Source organism: Dasypus novemcinctus, chromosome 22 (genome assembly GCF_030445035.2).
Source record: "Dasypus novemcinctus isolate mDasNov1 chromosome 22, mDasNov1.1.hap2, whole genome shotgun sequence".
NCBI lineage: Eukaryota > Metazoa > Chordata > Mammalia > Cingulata > Dasypodidae > Dasypus > Dasypus novemcinctus.
This window is the reverse complement of record NC_080694.1, coordinates 67,544,385-67,563,696: the sequence shown is the minus strand read 5'-3', so window position 1 is coordinate 67,563,696 and position 19,312 is coordinate 67,544,385. Positions and strand designations below refer to the sequence as shown.

The window sequence follows — 19,312 nt, the reverse complement described above, 5'->3', positions numbered from 1 at the left end:
ATTTACTATCTTTAAACCTATATTACTATTTCATAGTATTTTGGCAATATATTAGTCTTCATTTTTGAACAATTTTTGTATCACAGATGGGTTCAATGGCAGGGTTGGGGCACCGGTTTGGGGTGTCATCGATGGGGATGCAAGGCTGGAAGGAGTTCTCCAGGGCATATATAGAGGGTATATAAAAATGTTCAGATATTTGTTGGGTATTGTCATAGTAAGTAGAGTTACACATGACCAGTGAGGGAGTGCTGAGTTCCTAGCTGGGGGAGCTCAGTCACATTCCCAAATGGAACAGCAACAAGCCCCCAAGTGTAAGGGCAAAGGCCAGTGAAGAAGGATGGTCCAGTGATGGGCCCTTGATACTGTGACTATGCTTATGAACCAGTGTGTTTGAAATTCCAACTAGGCCTAGAGCTGCAGGATGCCCAAGAGTCACTTCCTGAAAATCACCATGTTTTTCAAATGTGGCCATTCTCTAACCCAAACTCAGCATGTAAATGCATTACATTTTCCCCAGTGAGGTACATGACTCCCAGAGATGAGCCTACCTGGTGCCGAGGGATTAATACCAATGACCAGCTGGTGATGCAACTAGAAAAAGATTTTGAATAAAAGGGGGAAATGGTAAAGACAAATGAGTTTATATGGCTAAGAGACTTCAAAATGAGTCAGGAGGTCATCAGAGGGGTCACAATTATGCACATCTCAGCAGGATCCCAGAGACAGTCAGAGTTGATACAACCCCAGGTACTGGTGCTCCTGAGGGCTACAGAGACACACAGATTCTAATGGTCATGGCAGATAGGTCTGGAATTCAGTACCTTGCAAGTGGCCCCTACTTGGGAATTTGTACTCCTGAGTGTGATAGAGTTGGATTCAGATGTGACCTTTCTACACATGCTTCTTCTGTCATGTTTATTGAACCCGGGCTGATGCTGGGGCTGGTGTACATTCAGGAGACTTGAATCTCTGGACTGGCCATGTGCCACTTGGGCTCTGACCCTCAGCAGAGTTGCTACATCACTGTCAGGTCCATTGGACTTACCCAGGTCAGTTAACAGGGAGGTGAAGATGGTGAACCACCATGCCAGGGAACCAACAGTGTCTACAACTGCTAGCTGGAGAATTGCATCCTTCAACCGTGTGGGATCTATGCCCCTCTTGATTTAGAGGTGGAGTAGATATCATCATCCCTGGGTCCACAGGATGAAAGAATAAAATATGCATTAGAGTGGGTGGACTTACTGGTATTCTCATAAGGAAATATTGTGACTCTAGCAATGGAAGAAATTGTATCATTGAAGTGGAGACAGTGGCCATGGGAGTTGCTGAGGACAACGGGGAAAGAAGTGGTGTGATGTGGGGGCATTTTCAGAAATTGGAGTTGTCCTGAATGATATTGCAGGGACAGATGCAGGACATTATATATCCTGCCATAACCCATTGAATATACTGGGGGAGAGTGTAAGCTACAATGTAAACTATAATCCATGTGGTGTAGCAGTGCTCCAAATGTATTCACCAAATGCAATGAATGTGCCACAATGATGAAAGAGGTTGTTGATGTGGGAGGAGTGGGTGTGTGTGTGGTTACATGAGAACCTCTTATATTTTTTAATGTAACATTTTTTTATGATCTATGTATCTTTAAAGAAAAGACAATTAAATAACAATTAAAAATTTTTTTAAAGATTTATTTATTTCTAGGCCCCCCTCATTGTTTATGCTAGCTGAGTGCTTGCCTTCCTTTTAGAAGGCACAGCAAATTGAACCTGGGATCATTCATATGGGAGGGAGTTGCCAAATCCCTTGGGCCATATCCACTTCCTTCTGTCCTTTAAATGACAAATTTAACTTGACCGACCACTTGAATGATTTTTTTCTGTCTTGGAATTCCATACTATGCAGGACTTCTAAAAGGCGTGTTTTCTGGTACACCTTCCACATAGAAATCATTAAAATGTGCCTCAAATTTCTGATAAGGTACAACCTTGGCTTCAGTGTTCCTGAAGTCTTCCAATTTTTTAAAAATTTTTTGCAGAAAATTTGATGTACCATCTTTCCTAATTTCATGATCCTGACTTACCCTTCTTCCTTTAATCTTGATGCTGGTTTATTAAGTTGTCAACCTTCATGTGATGACTTCAGAAGTTCATGCTTCTTAATCACAAAATGAATATTTTCCTTTGCAAGTATTAATAATATCATCTCAAGGCAAGTAATTCCATTAAATAGATGGCTATCTAAAAGGAATTCCTTCAGAAAGTTCTTCTACAAAAAGATCTGTAACATGTGACTGGAAAAGGAGTCATGGGATCATCACAGGACTTTTGGCTTTTATGGCTTGAGTGTATTTTCTTTCAAGCAAATCTTTAGCTTGCTTACGTATGTAGATCAGTAATTTGAACATTCCATTTCTCAAAGATAAACTCCCTCACTCTCCATTTTCCGGCATTGGCAGGCTCAGTAACTGGGGACTGTGGTGGTTCATTGGTCTTTGTCTCTTGGTAGATGGAGAATGAGCATCATCCTCAACCTCGTGGTCCTCAATTGTTTCTGAAAGGATGTGCTGGGTAGGACCTTTGGCTGGTGCTTCCATTTCTGTTCTGTCATTGCCTTCTAAAGAGTGGTGGCTTCCTTGAATGTTGGAGTGAGAGCAATCAGGGTCTCTGGATTCTTCTTTAGGTCTACAGCTGCCATTTCTAGGGAAATTCCAGAATCTTCCATGGCTTCAGTCTTCACTTTGATGGGGCCACAACTTCCATATAGAGACCGTATTGACCTTTCACCACCTGTTACCACTGCATGAATACCTACATACTACTTTGGTTCTAGGAAAATTGTCTTAGTAAATGAAATCCCTGCTTTGTTCTCCAGAAATCCATTTCAAGGTTGCAAAATCAAAATTCTCAGAGCATTTAAAGGCAGCTCCTTCAGGAAGACCTGAACAACCACAGCCTAACATCTTCTGTACGGAACGGGCACCTCTGCTGATCTACCTAAAGCTTTTCCACAGTAAAAGCAGAAACAGTCCTCAAGTGTTCTGAGATCCTTGATTTCTGCACCATCCACACTCATCACATATGTCTGGGTTGTACATTTCATTTTGTGCATCTCTACAACCTATTCTTCTCCATCAACAGGTTTTTTATGGACTCTTTCTGAAAATCTGCCCTGGTTTTGTCAGAAACACATCCTCTCTCTGTTCCAACAACAAACACGTCTGTGTCATCCTCTGCAAGGCTGGCTATACGACTCCAAAGCAGATGTGAGGAAGGGACCACATCCCGCTCTCCCCAGACTCTGCATCATCAACAGGCAGGGGAGACCCTGCTGCTTGGGCCAAGATTCCAGAGAGCAGCCATCTCCAGGCAGCACTGGGGTTGGGGTGGGGGGCTGGGGGAGATGAAGTGAAGTGAGGGGGAGTGGGCAGGAGGCGAGGGGGAGAGCCCATGCATCTGGGCAGCTCCTGTCACAGCCATATGGCCATGGCAGGGCCTCTCAGTGCCTTGACCTGGTCACAGGGATGGAGGCAGTGGCTGGGCAGGATAACCAATAGCCCCTGCTGAAGAACACCTGCGGGAATGGGGGCAAGAAGCGGCTCCTTTTCTCTGCTCCCCCCTTCCCCATGTTTTTGATGTAATAGTTGTATTCTAAAGCTTCTTTTTTTTTTTTTCAAAAATGTTTCTTAGCCTTCTATTCTTTTGCATCCTTCTTTTCCTGACCAGTGCATCCTGTTTCATGGCTGAACATCCAGTAGGTTACACACCTCTCTTGGCTCTTCTTTTTCAAATGTATCTTAGGTAGTCATACGATTTTTGCTTCCATGTATACTTGAGAATTTGTCAATTTAAAAAAAAAATCCTGCTGTAGATAACCGAAATTATATTGACACAGGTTCATATTTTATTGGATTTGGAGAAAATAGATATTATTTTATCTAATAAGCATGTTGTTCCTCCCCATATATTAGATCTAGTTTTATAACTTTTAGTAGGATTTTGAAACATTCTCCATAGAAAAACTTGGCAATACGTAGCAACATGCGTATCACACAGTAATTCTCCCACTAGAGAAATACTCATGCATGTGTACAAGGAGATAAATTCAAAATTGTTCAGTACTACAGCACAGTTTAAATTATGGAATGACAATAAATTACATTCTATTTATAAAGTACACCAACACAGTAGTTTAAATGAATGAAACACAGCTACATGTCTCTGCATGGATACATTTCAAAAACAAACCATTGAACAACCAAAAATACAAATTAAGTATATGGATAGCTCTTACTGTAAAAGGCAGTAAACATGCAAAACAATGCTACATATTATTTAAGGGAAATATTTAGATGGTAATAGCATAAAAATAAGTCATAGAAGTTACATTGGGTGGGGAAGGTAGAATGGATATAGGGTTGGAAAGATATAACTGCAATGCTTTATCTCCTAGGGAAAAACTAAATCCCATTAGTCAAAAGATACAGACTGGATGTGCTTGGGTGTTGGGTACATGGTTATTCATTAGGTTCCTTAGAGCACTCATTGTAGGTCTGAAATATTTTATAAGGAAAAACCCAAAATGAGTTCTTCATAAGGTCTGTGCATTTTTCATAGGCTATATGATATCTGTATGATTTTTATTACTATTCTAAATTTTGTTTTCTCGTAATTTGTTTTTCTAAGTCAATCTTGTTTTCAGCTATTTTTTTCACACTCTAATATTAATTCTAATAGTGTATTGATACTGCAGGGCTGTTTGTAGAAATTGTCATTATTTCATCTCTGAAAATAACACTTTTGACTCTGTTTCTAGTCATAATCACTCTTCTTTTTCTCACCTTGTTGTGTGGGCTGAGCCCTCCAGAATGGTGTTGCACTGTAGCCATGACAGAGGGCAGCCTACGCCTTCTCCTACCGTGAATTAAGTTCACTGAGGTCACTGTTAGTAGAATGAACATTGTGGCTTTGTGGTAGACATCCTTATCAAGTTAGAGTCCTTTTCATTTCTAGTTTTCTTAGTGTTTTTCAAATAATACCTTTTTTCATCCTTGAGATGGTCACTATCTGTCCATGGATCTAGTCATCCCCTTATCAGATTTTCTGATATTAAACTATCGTGGCCTTCCTGAGATAAACTCTCTATCATTCACTGTTGGAGTGCTAAGTAATTATAGATTTTTTTTTACTTCAATTTGCCCAGGCTTTCTTGGTTGTGCTGCCATGATCTGTAAAGAGCTTCTCAAAGCTCAGAGTGTTTAGAGGGCACAAGGGGGCAACTGGGTCCTGCAGATTCACATTTAGAAGGGGGGTTGTGATGCTGTGTTTCTGAGGAGCTCCTGGGTAGGCTGGTGCCAATGATCTGCCCAAACTTTGAGGTAGGCTTCAGGTCACAGCTCTCTTCCTTCAGTCTTATGATGAATTTCCAAACTCTAAATTCCTGAGGATGGCTTTTAAAAGCCTTGGTGCTGCTTTGTGGCCAGACACAATGGTGGCTGGGTGTCTGGAGAAGGGATCAACCTCTAGGATAATCGCTGTGTCCAGCAGTGCCTGGTACAGTCCACCTCCCTTGACATCATTATTAAGACAGTTCAAATTCCTTCTCTGCCAGAGGCATGTTACTTAACACCTCTGAATTTCAGTCTCCTCCTGTGGAAATAGAGATATGGGACCATGGTGAGGCCCAAGGGGAATAACAGCTCCAGGTGTGGCACAGTTCCTGGCATAGAACATGGCATTCAGCCATGCTGATGAAGTTGGGGCAGATTTCTCCAGAATGAGACCTGGCTGTAGGCTTGGTGATGATGCCTCATGCAGCTAGTCTGAGTGTCAGAGTTAAAAAGGTGTGAACTACTTCATATGCACCAAACAGAACCTACTTAGAGGCAGGGAAATCCTCACTTTTCTATTGTTTTGTTGTTGTTGTTGTTTTTGTTTTGTTTTCCATTTCCTTAAAAATTTTTAAAAGACACATAGATCACACAAAATGTTACATTAAAAATGTAACAGGGGTGGGGTGTACAGTATATGGGAAACTCATAATTTTAATTAAATATTTTTGTCATCTATCTTTAAAAAAGGTAATTAAATAAAAAATTTTTGAAAAATCAGAATACCAATCCATGTGATCCTAAGTTTTATTAAGATTTTAATGAAGAAGGTAGACTAAACATTACTCCATTTTTTAAATTTCTGAGTGTTTTTGTTCTAATAATCAGTTAATACTTTTATAATTACAAAAGGCTAATAAATGACATTAAAAGACAAAAGAAAATGTAAGAGATTCCCATTATCCCCACTCCCCACATCCCCACATCCCCACACCTCCCACATGGACAACTTCTTTCATTAGTGTGGTGCATTCATTGCATTTGGTGAATACCTTTTGGAACACTGCTACATCACATGGGTTATAGTTTATGCTGTAGTTTACACTCTCTCCCAGTCCATTCAGTGGGTTATGGCAGGATATACAATGGCTTCCCTCTGTCCCTGTAATATATTGAGGACAACTTCAAGTCTATTGTTTATATCATCTATGCCTGAGAGGTCAAAGATGAAGATACCTGATGTAGCCGAGCTCATCCTCAGAACCAGACTGATGGATGGTGTGGGTTTCTCACAGCCAAGTCTCTGCTAATCTCTAGAGCTGAGTGTCCTCAGTATTCCAAGAAATGTGCAGTTTCCCTGCAGGGAAAGAGGAGGTGGGAAATTGGGGGAGAAAGACCAGAGCAGGCAATTAAAAAAATATAGATGTATTTTATATCTATAAATAATAGAATAAAAAATAGAACTAATGAGAACTACTGTGTGAATTCCTTTTAATTTATGACTATAGGGCTATTACAGTGAAGCTTATCTTTGTAAATTCTCCCACTGTTAGAAGAAGATACAAGAGCTAATTATCCTGGGAATACAATAAAGCCATTGCCACCAGCATCACCCCCTCACAGAGGGCCCTTGTAGAGGGATTCTGAGACTGGGTGAATGAACCTAAAAAACAAGCAGGATTAAGATGGCTACAAATGTGCAGGTGTGAGCCTGCTCTGCTCTGGCTCTGCCAGTAACTTTAACCTTGGGGAGCATGTCTTCTGCCAGGTCCTAGGGCACTGACGATCCTCCCAGCTCCTCGGCCTCCTGACCTAACTACTTTTCAAGGAGCTGTGCACCATGGGGAAGAGTGTTGCTTCTACCCTCTAAGTTTCTCCCTGTTTCTCAGAGAACTGGGGTAAGTTTTATCTTCTTCCTTCCAGGTCTCTTGAGGAAATGATGGACTCTCACTGTTATGGTCAGTAGTGAAAAACTTGGGCTCCAGAAGTAGGAAGACCCCTGGTTGTGCACTTGACTCATGTTTTAGCTGTGTGACCTTAGAGAGGTCCTTTTAGTTGCTGGGAGTTTCTAGACCCCTGCTCTCCAACTGGGAAAGGATAGTGGTTCCTTCCTTGCACTAAAGAGGAATAAATGAGACAAGACATGTAGAAGAGCTTAGCATAGTGAAGCGCTCAACAGTGATGATGATGACAATATTGACAATGGTGACGATGACAATGAAGATGACAATGATGACTATGATAATGACGACGATGATGATATGATGCTGATGATGATTATGATGATGATGTCAATGATGATCATAGCAGTTTAGCATTATTTATATATTCCAAAAATGGATATTGGATTATGTTTTGAAAACTGGTCTGCACTTGGGGTAATTGAATTATGATTAGGGCAGATATCGCCACTTCAGTAGTGTGTCGAGTCCCTGCCCCTTGGTGAGCAAGGACTCAGATAAAAGAGATGGCAAAGGACAGAGTTGAAGTTTTAAGGTTGGAGTTTTGATGTTGGAGTTTTGAGCTGGAGCCCCAGGAAGTAAGCATACAGAGGGACTTGTTTGTGAGGAAAGAGATAAGCCCCAGGGAAGAGAGATGAGCCATTTGGTAGTTTGCAGCTTTAGAGACAAGAGAGCAGAGCAGCTGAGCCCATAGAGAAACAAAGCCTCCAGGAAGAGGAATGCAAGAAGCCTGAACTCTTGGCAGACATCGATAGTCATCTTGCCCCAACACGTGGCAATAGAACTTGATGAGGGAAGTAACTTATGCTTTATGACCTGGTAACTGTAAGCTTCAACCCTAAATAAATATCCCTTATACAAAATCCCTTTGGCTTACTAATGTAATGGTGGTGATTATGATGATGATGATGATGATGACATTGAAGGCCTACAGTCTTGGAGGTGGGGAGTTTGTTCATTTTTCTCTGGAATTGTCTCCTACGTTTTCCTCTGTAGTTCTGCATACACTTTGGATTGAAGTCATTTGTCAGTTTTATGTATTGAGAATATATTCTCCCAGTTTGTGACTTGTCCTTTCACTCTCTTTCTGTGTCTCTGATAATCCAAAGTTCTTAATTTTTAATATATTTTTTAAAAAATTTCATTGCAGTAACATATAGAACACTAAGTTTCCCATTTTAACCATCTTTAAGTGTATAATTCAGTGGTATTGATTACATTTAAAGGGTTGTGCTACAATCATCACCACATCCATTTCCAAAACGTTTCATCATCCCCAAAAGAAACTCTGTACCCATTAAGCAGTAACTCCCCATTGCATTCTCCTCCTAGAGGGACATCATTTTAATGCTGGATAATTTATCAGTCTGTGCCATTGCAAGAAATGCTTTTTATCTCAAGAAATCTTTCCTTTTCTCAAGATCATGAAGATAATCAATTTTATCTTCTAAAATTTTAAAAAATTTCCTTCAAAGTTTAATGCTTAATCTTTCTGAAAATGATTCTTGAACCTAGCTTGTGATAATATGCCACAGAATTAGTCATTATTATTGTTATCCTATTGAGTTGATGCTTCTATTTATTTATGTGTTTACTTGTCTCCTTGCTCATCTTTGCTTCATGCATCCCCTGCTTCATTTGGGCTTAATTTCCTTCTTACTGAGATGTAATCTTTTTAGGTGTCTCAGCAAGAGTTTGTGGTAAACTACCTTTTTTTCACTTGGTGAATTTTCTTTCATCCTCATCCTATACCTGTGGTACTGCTGAGAATAGAAATTTAGTTTAACAGGTATTTTCTCAGAGATTTGGAGAAACTATTCCATTGCAGTTGAGAAGTTGGCTGATGGTTTAATTGCTCTTTGCAAGGTGATCTGACTTCTTGTTTGTCTCTGTTTCCTTCAAATTCTCTATAATGTGCCTAGGAGCAGACTGTCATTATGTATCCTGTTCAGACTTGTGTTTCTCGGATTTATGGTTGGTTTCTCTCATCAGTTCTAGAAAATCCATAGTCAATACCCCATTGTTACTCTTCTTTCCAACCAGAAATCATAATTCACATTTTGGAGCTCCACATTCCATTCTCAAAACCTCTATAATTGTTTCTTATTTTCCATCTCTTTATCTCTCTGTGCTGTATTTTGGTTCATCTCCTCAGAGTTCATAAACTTTCTCTGCAGCTGTATTTAATCTATTGTTTAACCAAGTCTATAAGACTTTATTTTCTTTCACCATGCATGCATGTCTAGAATTTCTGCTTGTTCCTTTTTAAAAATCAACTTGTTATTTTCTATGAGATTTTAATCTTCTCTTCTTTCATTTTAGTCCTTTAATCCTTCTTTTTCAGTTGTGCTCCTGTTTGTGACTCCTGATGAGGGAGTGTCTCCTCTTTGTGTGTTTTTAATGAATATATTGAGCTCACCTTCAGCAGGGCTTTCTGAGCCCATGCCATGAAGCACCTCTGCAGGAAACCCAGGTGTGGTGCCAGTCCAGTACCAAGTGTTTGTTGATTGTTCTCTTAAGGGTTCCTGCCACACTGATGAAACAGCTATCATGGTACATTCATTTCTTGGAAGGCTTCTAGGAAGGGAATGGCTCCCCTGTTCTCTTCTGTGCCATGGATGACTTCTAAATGTGCACTCCTTATTCCTGGCCAGTGTGACCCCCTCTTTTATTGCACCAAGTCTCCATCCCCTGACCTTACAAGGATGTTAAGCCTAATTCCAGAGGCAAAGGAGGTGCTCTGCTGCATCCACTGCATCCTTGACTCTCCATAGAGATGTGGATGTGGTGGTGGTAGTATAACTACTTTAAATATTATTAACACCACTGAATTGTACACTGAAAATGGTTAAAATGGAAATTTTGTGTCCTACATAAGTTACCACCATGGCATTTTAATTGGCTGTAGGGCTGACTCAGATGTGGATTAATACCAGGGAGGTCTGGTAAAGCATGGTGGCAAATGATGAGACTGGAGGTCCTCTTCCTCCTAAGAAGACTATTTGAGTCCTAGATATCAACAATAAGCCCTCAGAGAACAAGAGCCATAAAAGAGGTAGACCTCTAGCTTAGGTCACATCCTTGGCAATGTTAATCCCTCCTGCAAGTAATGGAGCAGTCAGAAGCTTTGGTCCAACAATACAGTCATTTACCCTCCATGCTGATAACAGATCCCCAGCTTCTGCTCAGAAGTCATACAGCAGATCGACAGTCCCAACACCTTGAAAATAAGAAATTGTGTACTTTAATCAGAGATGTCAGCCATCAGTATGAAGGAGTCTCTGACAACCTGAGAAATCAAACATCATAGGCAATATATGAAATGGCCAAGGTGTACAGGATTTAATTGAGGGTCTCAAGCTTGCCAGAAAGGCCTACCATGACCCCATGTTAAGGTCATCTGTACATTGGAAAAGGAACTCACACATATATTTGGTCATTTGTTGGCAGCACTAGGAGAAACAGCCAAGCCCACTGGGGCAGTAGAGCCGACTGGTCACCTTCTTATGCTTGAATGCCTAGAGAACCTATTGTAGAGACCAGATGGCAGCCAAAGCCCCTCTTGATCAAAAGAAACAAGGTGCAAGAGTCCAAGACTTCCTCCAGCAATGTCCTGAGTCTACTTTCAGTCAAAAACTAGAGCTTTGGAGCTTCCTATGTATTCCTTGAAGTTGCCTAGTCAAATACCCTTTTCTGTTAAGAGAAATTCCCAGACACACCCCAATCCATCTTGATGGTCAGCTTCTGGAGGACACTGTACTGATAATACAAGGACTTCTCTATAGCACCAGGTTGAAGAAAAATGAATACAAATACCATTGTTACAATGATAAACTGAAATAACTAGATGAAAAACAGAGGACCTAGAATTGAAGCAAGCAAAGGTTTGCTTTGCTATGGGAGTTGGAGAATACAAATGGACATAAACTTTACATTTTCCTCTTTCAAGACATCTTGCTTTGGACTCAGCCTGTTAGATGAAATGTGGTCACTTTTACCTAGTTTCCCAGCCACCGTTCCCAGTCCAGAGATGGTCTTAGGAGACTTGAGGAGGAGATGTGAGAATGGGAAGATCCTTTTGAGGGGCTTTCAGCAACTTGGAAAAAGTAATCATATCTTTAGAGCTCACTTCCAAGGCCTCTGTCCCAGCCAAACTCACCCTCTACAAGTCAATGACGTGTTCCAAAGGCATCTGTGGTTCCATCATGTTTGAACCACTATTGCCCTGTCCAGCAGTCCACAGTTCACAGACCTTAGGATTGACCAGAGCTCAGTGAAGAGTACAAAGAGAACAACTCTACTGTGTCAATCATCAGAGCTCAGAGCATCAATAACACTGGGCACCAGCTGTTTCTAGTGTTATTCAGGCAGAAGTTGATGGAAATGCTTCAGAATGTAGATCCAGTGTCCACACAGAAGATTGTAGAAACACACCAGATTTAGCCTGGCTCCCAAACCAAGGACAAAGCCCAGTTAAGTGGCAAATGGAAAGAGACCTTGGTATAAAGAAAGCTTCCAATTTACAAGTGGGTAGTTTTTTATTTTCTTGTAATGTGAGCATGGGAGCATGGTAGGGTTACTTTATAGTAGTCTTTTGGTTTTTTTTTATCTAGTTGTGTTATCATATCTTTTTGTTGCCTCTCCAGGTGTGCTGCCCTCTCTTCTTTCTTTTTTATTGGCAAGTCCCAGGGATTAAACCACATGGTGAAAGGAACTCAATTGCTTGAGCCACAGTCACTTCCCTATACCAGTCTTAACATTTTCTATGATTTTTGGATTTTTTTCCCCAATGGCATCTAAAGCTACACTGATTACCATTAAATTAGTCTTCTTTCTTTTAAGACACAATTTTCTGGGTTCATTTATAACATGTAAGTTTGGTATTTTTAATCAAATAAAATTCTTAATAAATAGATTTTCTCTAAGTCTGGATTCATCATGACTTTTCAATACCAACCAATTGTGATATTTACAATATTTGCCAAAACTTAGAGAATTTTGTGGATATTTGTGTTTTACCAGTGTTTCTTTGGTATGTCTTGCATGCAGAATTTGAAATTTTAACATTGGCACCTAAAAATCTGTGTGGGATATACATATGTTGTATCTAAATTCACATTGAAACATAATCTTTGTGGAGAACCATAAAATTTAAATCTTTTCATTATATCAAATGGAATGCTGTTAATTTGTTTTAATTGTATATCCTCATTTTTGTCTATTTAACTCGGAAATTTATTAATTATTTTATTGTTGTAGAGTAGTTTTTAATATTTGCTTTTATTTTTTCTTTAAAATTCATTCAAATTGGCATGTCTTTTAAATATTTCTCTTTTTATTAAAAAAGTGTATGTATATGTTTTTTTCCTTAAATAATATTAACTTTACCAAGTGAAACCAAGACATACAGTTTTTGAGCCAAATAAAAAAAAATTACAGGGAAGTGGATTTGGCGCAATGGATAGGGGGTCTGTCTACCAAGTGGGAGGTCAAAATTTCAAACCCAGGACCTCCTGACCCATGTGATGTGCTGGCCCATGGGCAGTTCTGATGCATGCAAGGAGTGTGCCCTGCCATGCAGGAGTGTCTCCCGCATAGGGGAGTCCCACATGCAAGGAGTGCACCCCATAATGAGAGCCACCCAATGTGAAAAAATGCAGCCTGCCTAGGAATGGTGCTGTGCACACACAGAGAGCTGCTGCAGCAAGATGATGCAAGAGAAAGAGACACAGATTCCCACAGAAAAACACACAGTGAATGGACACAGAGACCAGACAACTGGGGGTGGGGAAAGGGAGAGAAATAAATAAAAAATAAATCTTAAAAAAAAGAAAATTACAGTTTTTAAAATGTAGCATTTTGGGGTATTGAACACACACGAACTGATGTAGTATATTCCAGACTACTGAAAGAAAACCACCTTAAGAATTTTGTTGAAAGTTTTAGCATCTGAAAAGCAAGAGAATGGCAAACTGAAGTGTAACAAGTTAAAAAATAAAGAATGGAAAAGAGAGGAACTTTGTCTTAAAATAAAAATGTCTGGTTGTGCCAGAAGGTGAAAGAAGATAGTAAAGTCTAAACTTGAGGGTGTATAGTAAGTTGTAGAAAGCTTGAGGGGAACTGAACTTTTTTTTGCCTTGGTTTATAATACCTGCAAATAATGAGCTTGAAAATAAATAATGAAGTGTTGAAAATTTCACAATATTAAGTCAATTTTAGTGGATTTATTGATTAGATAGAAAAAAGGACTAATGAATCATCTACCGTAAAATTTTACATGGGGGATATATAGTGAAATTAAGAATTAATTTTTCTCTGTTAAAAATAACAGTGAGTTCATGGTCTTTAAAAATTCTGGCCCAAAAGGTCCTAAATCATGGCATGTTTATAATTATGTCAATTCAAGTGAATTTTGACTATTATGTGAAAGGCATTTGACCAGTCCAAATGAAAATTGGGAAAGATTGTAAATAGATCACTCCAATTGATTTCTCTGTGTAAATGAATTAAATATTTTTTAAAAATATATTGAGAGCAAACAGAAATAGAATTCATAACCTCCAAACCAGGAAAAGAGAAACCATGGAACAAAGAAAGCTCAATCAATATAACATGATAGAAATTGATATATCAATAGCCATAATAAACAAAAACAGAAAAAATCACTTGTCAAAAGACAAGCTCCTAGAGTAGATTTTTAAAATGCAGCTATGCTACTTACAAAAGAACTCATAAATGTTGATACTGAAAGATTTAAAGGAAAGGAAGCAGATATGGCTCAAGTGATTGGGCTCCCACCTACCATATATGAGGTCCAGGGTACGATTTCTGGAGCCTCCTTGTGAGGGAAAGGTGGTATATGTAGAAACAGAAGAACATACAGAGAGCTGATAGAGAGCAAAAATTTAAAAAAAGATTTGAAACGATACTGCAGGCAATGACAACCAGGGAAAGTTGAGGTCACTGTATCAATATCAATATTAAAGAAAATATCAAAAAGTATTAATAGGCTAGATAAAGAGGAGCATTATAAATGAACAATTTATCTGGAAACTAACAATTCTAAGCATTAATGCATCCAGCAATTCATTGCACAATTACACAGAGACTTTGATAAAACAACAGAGAAGCAGATATTAAACACATCTTTCTCAGTTGTTGATATTTATAGTCAAGAAAATAAGGACATAGAATATTTTAACCACAAAATAAGATCCTTCTGTGGCAATGTGGAAGCATGGGAAAAATACAATTAATATAACCTATGACTATAGTTAACAGCAATACTGTAATATCCTTGCATCAATGCCAAAGATGTATTGTGTTAATAATAGGAGGGTATGGAAAAAATATGTCAAATGTACTCTATGGGCCATGGTTAGTGGTAATAGTCTGATGATACTATCTCATGATCTCTAACAAATGTTCCAGAATGGTGTTTTGTGCTGGTGAAAGGTGTTTATGGGAATTCTACACATGCACATGATTGTTTTGTAAGTTCATAACTTCTGTAATAAAAAATATTTTTTAAATATCAGGATTCTTCTAACAAAGATATAGCATATCTGAACAATAAATAAGATTCTTCCAGTGGGCATAATAGAATCCTGAACTTATGGAAATATACACTTTTGAGCACTCTTGAAACAGGAGAAAAAATGACCAAGATCTGGGTGCAAAAGCAAAAGATACCACTATCAAAGCAAAGCATTCCATTTGTTTAAAATTCTCTTCATTTTCTTCTTTTTTTTAAATATTTATTTATTATTATTTTTTTAATTACACATTTTCTTCTTACATGTGTAAGTGTTTTAGCTTTTCAGCATGCTCTTTTCTCCTGCTGCTAACCCATAGAATTCCTGTGTGGTATTGAGAATGTTGGCTTTTCTTAGGAACTGCAGAGAAATGACTCTCAGAAAGAACAGGCAATGGAATTATTGTGACTCTAGCAATGGAAGGAATTGTATCATTGATGTGGAGACAGGGGCCACAGGAGTTGCTGAAGGCAGGGAGAGGGTAAAAGAAGGTGTGATATGGGGGCATTTTCGGGACATGGAGTTGTCTTGAATGATGTTGCAGGGACAGATGCAGGGCATTATATATCCTGCCATAACCCACTGAATGGACTGGGGGAGAGTGAAAAGAAAGATGAAGTGGTCATGCCCTCTGCTCAGCTTGTCCTGGTAAGGAGTCTACCCAAGAGCCAAGACCATTGCAGTTCCGTGGTTGCAGCTGTGTGATGATTCTATTCATGAACTATTGTGATTAGTAATCGAAGAAAATGTGACATTGGTGTGGAGAAAATGGCCATGGTGGCTGCTGGGGGTAGGGAATGGGGGGAAGAGATGAGATGTGGGGGCATTTTTGGGACTTGGAGTTGTCCTGGGTGGTGCTGCAGGGACAGTTATGGGACATTGTATGTCCTCCCATGGTCCACTAAGTGGAATGTGGGAGAGTGTGGGCTATGATGTGGACCATTGACCATGAGGTGTAGTGGTGCTCAGAGATGTATTCACCAAATGCAATGAATGTCTCATGATGATGGAGGAGATTGTTGTTATGGGGGGAGGAGTGGGTGGGGGGTTAGGGGGTAAATGGGGACCTCATAATTTTTGAATGTAATATTAAAAAATAAAGACAAAGAAGATACAAAAAAATAAAAATAGAAAAAAAATTAAAAAATAAAAAAATAAATTGTATGGAAACATTTCTTAGTTTGAAAAAAAGCACACTGTTCTTCATAGGAGATTATCAGGTATGTGGTTGAAAGTATAATGTTGAGAAAACATTTTCAAAAATATAATAAGGAAGGTTGCCTGTTTAATATACTTAAAGGGGAGCATTTGACACAGGGCAGGCTTCTAGGGAGGGTGTGAGTGCTCATTTTGTCATAGTGGGTTATATCATTGGATGGAAACCCATAAAATAAGAGTGAAGGTATACCTACATCCTGTGGAGGACAGAAGTTTTCAAACAGAAGGAATTGTATCTCTCAAGGGAATTGGTGGCTCTGAATGGGTTAAGGCATTCGAAGATGTCAAGCCCTCAACATAGTTGCAAGTATCTCTGAATATGATCCTTAAAGTAATGAAGATTGATTGTCACTGTCAGCCCTGAGGGGAGGGGGAAAGAGGTATTGAATAGATGGAATCAGTGTAACTATGGGGCAATGGAAGTGTTCCACAAAGGTATGCAAAGATGAATATAGGGCACATTAAATTACACCAAAATGTATAAAAGCCTATAGGCTAAAATGTAAACCAAAATGTAAACCTAAGTGTAACCTTGTTTGAAAGCTATTGTCTCAATATCTGTACATCAGTTGCAGCAAATATAATATGAACATGTAAAAAAATCATTGCTGGGGAAGGGACAAAGTGTTTGATGCTGGATATGTGCGAGTACCATATATTGTGTATGTGAATTACTGTGATCTAAAACTTTTGTGAAGACAAACTTAATAATTAGAAAAAGAAAAAGAAAAAGAAAGGATGTAGACACTGAGGAACAAATGGAAGAAATTGCCTTGCCACTGTACATACAGGACAACACTTATAGCAGTGATAAAAATCAAAACTTCAAAATCAAAACTTTTTCATTTTTTAATTTGTTGATACCCCAATGCGGTCACCCCTCGGGCTGAAGTGTGGTTTGCTGGCCTGGCAGGGGAGCGGCCGCGGTAGGCCTAATTCCACTGCCCCCATAATAGGGTGGTTGGTCGGGCCCACCGCCACCCCTGAAGGAAGCTCGGCATGGGCGCAGAGTGCCCTCGGGTCTCCCCTTCTCAGCAGCCATGCTTCCGCGGCCGCCCCTCCTCCCAGATGGCGCCACCGGATGCCTTGTGGGGCGGCACCCTTCTTCTTCCTTCTCCCTGCGCAGGCGCAGGGCAGAAAATTCCAGTCTGCCCTTTTCCCCTCCCTCGACAGCAGCAACAGCCAGGTGTGGGCGGAAAAATCCAGCCCTCCCTTTTCCCTTCCCCCGACAGCAGCAACAGCCAGGCATGGGTGGGAAACTCAAGTCTGCCCTCCACCCCAGCAACAGCAGCCACCAATCCCTAAACCCTGCCCCTTCCCCCAGCAACAGCGACAGCCAATCCCTAACCACCACCCCTTCCCCGTCCAGTACCGCCCACTGACCTTTCGCTGGCAACCAATCAGAACAGGGCGTGGCTTCGACCAATCAGCCTTCCCCAGCCCCTATAAAACTGTTGCCTCTCCCTCAGTAAAGTGGACTTGCGTGTTTACCTTGTCTCCGCGGTAGTTCTTCTGCCGTGCGCCCTCCAGTCCTGAGAGCCCCCGACAAGGGCCTGGCCTCCCTTGTCCCCAGTTCGTCACCTGCTTCTCCGGGCGACCCCTTCGTTGCCTGCTTCTCCGGGCGACCCCTTCGTCGCCGGCTTCGCCGGTCGACCCCGTCAGCCGAACCGCGCAACCCCTTGTGAGACCAATCCCTCATCTGCTGCCGGACCGACCCCTCTTCCCAGGTGGGACCGACCCCTCGTCCAGAGCTGGACCGACCCCTCGTCCGCAGCCAGACCCCACCTCTACCGACCGAGCAAGCCGCCGCAGCTGGCGCCCAACGTGGGGCAAGGCAACCCCACCACAGCCTCACTCCATAACCTGGCGGCCCCCCCCTCCTCTCTTCTCACTGTGGGACTTCTCTCGTGCAACATTGCTGCTACCTGAGCCTTGGCTACCTCATACGATCCACGGCGGTCTGGGAGAATCGCTGGATGGCTTTCTCCTTCCATGTCGGGGGCTTATACCAACCCGCTATGATTAAGAGGAGCCTTGGATTTCTCGGGAGCGCGCGCTTGCACGTCTGAAGTAATCCTACCACAGCCCTACCCCCTCCTCTCTTCTCACCTTGGGACTTCTCTCGTGCAACATTGCTGCTACCTGAGCCTTGGCTACCTCATACGATCCACGGCGGTCTGTGAGAATCGCTGGATGGCTTTCTCCTTCCATGTCGGGGGCTTATACCGACCCGCTATGATTAAGAGGAGCCTTGGATTTCTCAGGAGCGCGCGCTTGCATGTCTGAAGTAACCCTACCACAGCCCTACGCCCTCCTCTCTTCTCACCCCTATCTTTTCACTCTGCATTGCTGCTCCTGAACCTTGGTGACCTCATATGATCCGCGGCGGTCTGGGAGAATCGCTGGATGGCTTTCTCCTTCCATGTCGGGGGCTTATACCGACCCGCTATGATTAAGAGGCACCAATAAAACTCTCAGGAGCGTGTGCCTGAGCACCTCCACCCCTGCCTTCACCTCTGCCTCCTCCCCTCCACGCTTGCTCCCCTTTGCCTTGCTCCACTGCTCGTCGTCCCGCCCTCCCCTCGTCGGGGCCTTCTCTTGGCCCGCGACCACCGTCGGAGCCCCACCGGCTCCGACCCCTCGTCTCACCGCGCACCTCGGCTCCCATCACCGCGCTCTCAAGGTAAGGGCCCCTTTTCTTATCGGCTCCAAAAGGCCATTAGCAATGGGTAACATCCTATCTGCTAAGCAAGCCCCACAAGTTCGGGCCCTCGCCGGTCTCCTAGACACTCACCGGTGTAAGATCTCTTTGAAACAGCTTCAAGTGTATTGGGACCTTCTTCTCCCCTTTAATCTGTGGCTTACCACGTGTCAGCTTTGGGACCCGGACACCTATACTCGCCTTATAGATAGGGTCACTTCTGCTGTGGAGCAGGAAGGTAAAAGATTCCCTCCTGGCTTATTACCGGCGCTTTTTACCATCCGCTCCTGCCTTCAAGGCGCCCCTACCATCGACTCCCCCCGGCCGAGCCACCGCCGCTGCCGTGATTGTCAGGACGGCGACTTTAACAGGGACCCTAATTGGAATTCTGATACCGACTCCGATTCCGACTCTGAGTCGCTTGTTGAGCGCCTTAATAACGCGCTCAAAAATTGTCCCCCTAAACAATGTAATCTAGCAGTGCCGAGCGCCGGTGAAGATGGCGAACTTCTGCCTTCTTCCTCACTCGTAAAGGGGAGGTCCCTTTGCCCCTCCCTCCCCC

At 41.6% G+C, this 19,312-nt stretch overlaps 1 protein-coding gene and 2 pseudogenes across 1 annotated transcript in view; 1 reads left to right on the top strand and 2 right to left on the bottom strand.

The window, feature by feature from the left end:
• Positions 1–19,312, bottom strand: part of LOC101432742 (patr class I histocompatibility antigen, A-126 alpha chain-like) — a 52,245-nt gene that overhangs the window by 17,051 nt on the left and 15,882 nt on the right. The window lies entirely within an intron of this gene.
• LOC101431852 (general transcription factor II-I pseudogene) lies at positions 2,353–3,311 on the bottom strand (annotated as a pseudogene).
• LOC101432287 (neuroepithelial cell-transforming gene 1 protein pseudogene) lies at positions 10,249–11,509 on the top strand (annotated as a pseudogene).